Raw genomic sequence first — 5109 nt, 5'->3', positions numbered from 1 at the left:
AGGGTTAATGAGAGGAGGAACATAAAAAATGAGATGTTGGATTACAGCTAAAAACGTTTTGAACAACTGCAATAATATTTTCTAATCTGTTTTAAAGGATGGTATTTATTAGAAGGGGTCTCAATTTGCAGCACATGGTCTTGTCAATATGTTTCTAAGAACATTTTCTTGTGGGATAATTTTTTTTTTTTTAATTTACAAAAAAAAAAAAAATCCAGGATTTGAAGTCTTAGTAATGCAGATTAAGAATTCTGATGAGAATTTTATAATGTGTTCAAGGGCAGTTGAGGTACAATTTTTAGATACAGCAGTCTTCTCAGCTTACTCAGTCTATAACTCACTTGACCTATTTAAATTTCGGTGATTCCAGTGTTTTTGGAATGTAGAACCCTGTACAGCTATTTTGTGATTCAGAGCTTTGTGCTCAATCCTTCTGAAGGGCAGAGGAGAGGTGGGAACTCAGCAACTATTGCTATTTCAAATCCCATTGCCACTGAATGTTAAAGTACTTCCAGATTTCTTCAAGAGTCAGAGGTGTTCTCTTTAGTGGTCATTTTGTGACAACTCAACCAGTTCTGTTGTTCTTATTCTATTCCTAATTACTCTTGAAACAAATGGAAGGACTGGATGTTAAGACCAGCCGTGTGTTAGGTAATTTTTTATAGATTTAGCAGTCTGTTAAAGGAGAAAATAAAACATCTACTTACACACAACTAATGGGAAATGCGCTCATTAATTAAAAAAAAAAAAAATCAAACCCACAAAAACTATTGAATGAAGAGTATACCTTGTATGACTTTGTGAATGGCATGAAATGAGTACTGCTTCATTTTACAGGTATTTAATAGTGATGTCTTCATTCTGTGCAGATTAACTTTGGTAATTTCCTTGTGGAAAATCTGTTTATCTTTGAGACATTTACAATGTATTTTTAACATCAAATTGAATGTGAATATTACAGTAGTAATCGCCCATCTTGAAGAAGATATGAAAGGTACTCCGTTCATGGTGGTTTTGCATCTGAATGTATCTATGTTTTAAAAACAGAAACACCAAACCGAGCCACAAAAAAAGAAACAAACAAAAAAAACAACAGAAAAAAAATGAAGTCTGAAAGACCCAATAAATAGAAACACCTCTACTTTGGCATGGATTTTCAGTAAGCAATCAGAACCCTTTTTCATTTCACCTTCTACAATGAATTGCATCGTACACCTTTGCTTCCTGTAGGCCATAGGAATTCATGAATTCATTAAACCGGTTGGTTTTTTTTGTTTGCTTTTATTTTTTTTTGTTTCCTAATGTAATGCTTTGTTTTTAAGAACGGATAGGAATTGTGTGTTAGGAATAGTATTCATAGGTTAAGGATTAATAGGAGAGTTTTTCATTTTTAAAATACTTTCTCAGTAAATCTTATCCAGGAACTTCACACACAGGGAGTTTCTGTATGAATCCATATGTGTGTACAAGTTCTGCCATTTGTGTGCATGGGCAGTGTAAGCAAGGAACTTCTGTGAGAAAAGCTGTGCACAGAAATAGGTTTCATTGCAAATGTGTCACTGACAAATGGAAAGACATGAAATTTACTGCATTTACTGCTGTATTTACTGTAATAGATACACAATGAATGCAGTGTATGATAGATCAAAAAATGAGTTTGTCATGCTTTAACAGATACAGTAATCTTTTTTGGTGATTTTAAATGCAAGAATAGCTTGAATAATATTTAATCAAACAGACTCTTACTGGAATAATTGTTTTAAGTAATAAGTTTTATATTTTTGGGGGGTACTTTATTGATTCATGTCCCTTTCTCTCCTTGTTGAACTACACTGTTAAGCAGTGCTTGAAATACAAAACATTTGGGCTCCCCAGGTAGCACTATCAGGGTTGTTTATGCTACTGCGCCCATGGGGTGAAGCCTGTGCTCCATCCTCTGTGACTGCCTAGAATGAAAGACTGACATTCTTTCAGGCCCTGGGGCTGTAGACATCTGAGATGCCTAAATGAAGCTAGGATCATTCTTCTGCACAAAGGAAGTTCCTTCTGTTTTTGAGCAAATTTTCCTTACTGCTGCTTTTTATACTGAATGGAGATGTGGCTCTCTGGGGCACTTCCTTGCAGCATAGTCCCTGATGGTTGGCTTGGTTGGCAGAGTTGCCCAGCAAAGTCTCAGTTTATGCTTGGAAATGTCAGTGTTGAGCAGCTGGGTGCCAAAGTTGTAAGGCAAGTGAACTTGTGCCCAGAGAAATGCCTGCACTTCTGGTTGTGTTGGGAAGGGGCCTGATTCGCTCAGCATATTCACACCATTCTGACATGGACAAAGACAGCTTAGATTTCAGTTCAGAAGATGAGCAGGAGTTGTTGCCTCGTCCATCTGTTCATCTTAGCCTAGTTGTTGATACGCTTACCCTGGAGGTGAGAAGCACAGCTTCTCTCCTGCTGGCCGAGTGAGGAGCAGTGACTGCACCCAGCTCTCACTTCTCCAGAAAATGCCCGACCTGGTGGGCTCGGCGTCCTCCTGAAGTGCCACTTTCTGAGCCTTTCTTGAACCTGCTGCTGTAAGATTAAAAAAATAAATCAAGATCAAGGGTGTGAAAGAGGTTAAAATTAAAAAGAAAAAAAAGAAAAAAGTGCAAAAACAGTCTATGGAAGCTGCACCCACAGATTTTCAGTGTCTCTCCCTCTCATTATTTTCTCTCTTTGTGTTTAACCAAATAAGGCTAAAAATGTTTAGGGCAAGACCTCAGCTCCATGCCCTACTAGAAGAGCTTTTCTCCCATCTGTTAGTCAGTGGAGAAGTGCAGAGCTGGAGCAGTTGGAATACTTCTTTCTCTGTCCCTTGTGTCTTTGCGTACAGGCCTGGGCTCGCTGAGGTACTTTGGATACCATACCTTCCTACAAGCTGGTTGTTTGCCTGATTATAATTTGTTGATTGCGGGCTGAATTTGGATGAAAGTTATAGTTTAATATTGTAACAGGCAGAAGCTGTCTTGCTTTTATTGAAATTGTAGACAAAACCTCTATCAGCTTCAGCAGCTTGACTTGAGGCATTGCCCTTCCAATTCAGAGAAAACATGATGAGCTCAGCTGTTTTCACCTGTAGGAGTTTAAGTGTGTGCTTAGAAGCTTTACGGAGCGGGATATGGAGTGGAGCAGAAAATCAGTGCAGAGAGAGAAAGCGGGGTTCTGTTATTTGAAAGCAGGAAGTTTCTTAATTCTTGCCAAACTATACAGAAAAACACACCGGAATTCTTGTGATTCTTCAATTGTTTTTATAATAGGGTAAGTATTTTATAGTGAGATGAATTATTTAAAATAGAATTGTTTGAAAACTACATTTGATGTCTTTTGCAGTTGCATCAGTGTGAGTCATGAGGCATATTGTGAAAATTCTGCATTTGATATTTTTAATCCAAGTAGCACTTAGTCGTATGGCCACCAGCACTCTGAAACGTGTGACTTTTCAAATGCCTGTATTGTGTGCCACTTCTTAATCTGTTCAGCAGCATGTGGTTGCAAGGCTGCTCACCCCTTATGTGACTTCTGGTTTCTTCTTCTATGAAACACTTTAATGTTTACTTCAATTTTTAATATAGGAAGATTCTCAAACTGTTTGTGCAAAATTCAGTTCAACAATCAACCGTAGCAGTGATGTGTAGCCCTACAGTAAAGAAAGAAAAGAAGGAAGGAAGGAAGGAATAAAAAGTTCCTAAGTGCAATGGTGATTAGTTGTTCTAAGTGGTGCAAGTGTTTGGAAATGCATTTCTATTGGTCATGAAAGCAATGGGGCACAAGTAATTTTTAAACAATACCTTGATAATGTGTGGATTAACTTGGGTTTTGTTTTTAATCATGTGGTATAATCTTGTTTAAACTTAGTGTTTTTTATAGGCCTGCTGAGGAACACCTCAGGCAAAATGTAACTGGCATTTTTTGTGGCTGTTGGGAGCCATTGTGACTTGGGAGTCTTCATCAAAGCAATGCAGATGCCCTACTTTAACCTGGTTGGTTGTGCGTAGAGTGTCAGAAAGATCTTTACATGTTTAGCAGAACGTGTATTCTAAACAAGTACATGAGCAGATGAAGAGTAACCAAATCGTTACTTCATCTTGCCACAAAATAAGTCTGGTAAATAAGAGGACAGTTTTTATTGATGATAGCAATGGCAGATCATCATAAATGTACTGTGATAAATCATACATGGACTTTATGTTGCTCATGGTCATGTCTTCAAATGCACTTCACGTTTACAGAGTAGTACTGCCGTCTTCACAGAGCGAGGAAGAGGATAGAGTACAAACATTGAAAAAGGAATGTTTGTTACCACAATGCCTGTGTATCAAAATTAGGGTTTGTTTGTTTGTTTAATAAAAATATTTTTAATTAAAAAAAAAAAAAACAAACACAAGCAAAACAGTGAAAACCCAACTGGTAATGCTGTTTGAATGCTACTTCACCTACATGAAGTATGCTGTGTACTACATGACTCTATGTGAATGTGCATGTGAAAAGACCGAGTGTTCTGGTAGCTACCAGGTGTCAAAGCGTTCAGGACCAGTACATTGGAAGAAATCAATGTCTATTTTTAAATTGAAGTTAAATTTTTTTTTATTTGTATAAAGTTGTAATTTTGCTGTTAACTATAACTGTCATTTTTTTTTACTGAAACACAATTTTATAATTGCATTTAGAATTTCTAATGTGAAAACGAATTTACAAAATCTAGTTTAATAAAGGATTTTTACCACAAGCATAGCCTTCTGTCTTTCCTTGGAAGAACACATTTTGGCTTTTATCAGATTTTGTCAAATAATAGACTTGGAGTTCTGCATGGAAGCCACTTGTCCCAACTTCAGGATGCCATCTGTGGAGAGAGAAAGCAACCATCTGCAGGCACAGAAAGGAACAGATTTGTGGCCTGATTTTAAGTGATGTGAGTGGGAGCTGAATGCTCACATTACTGAAAATAAGGGTTGTGGTATTAGGATTATTTATTTATTTATTGCCTTGAAGAGATGGGACTATTTTGTGAGAGACGAAGGCGGTGGCCTAAGTCAAAGGAGAGGGGCAGGTCTGAGCGCTATACAGATGCGTTGGTAGGAGGAT

This window comes from Tetrao urogallus, assembly GCF_951394365.1.
Source record: "Tetrao urogallus genome assembly, chromosome: 4".
Lineage (NCBI taxonomy): Eukaryota > Metazoa > Chordata > Aves > Galliformes > Phasianidae > Tetrao > Tetrao urogallus.
Note: the sequence above shows the minus strand (reverse complement) of the source record.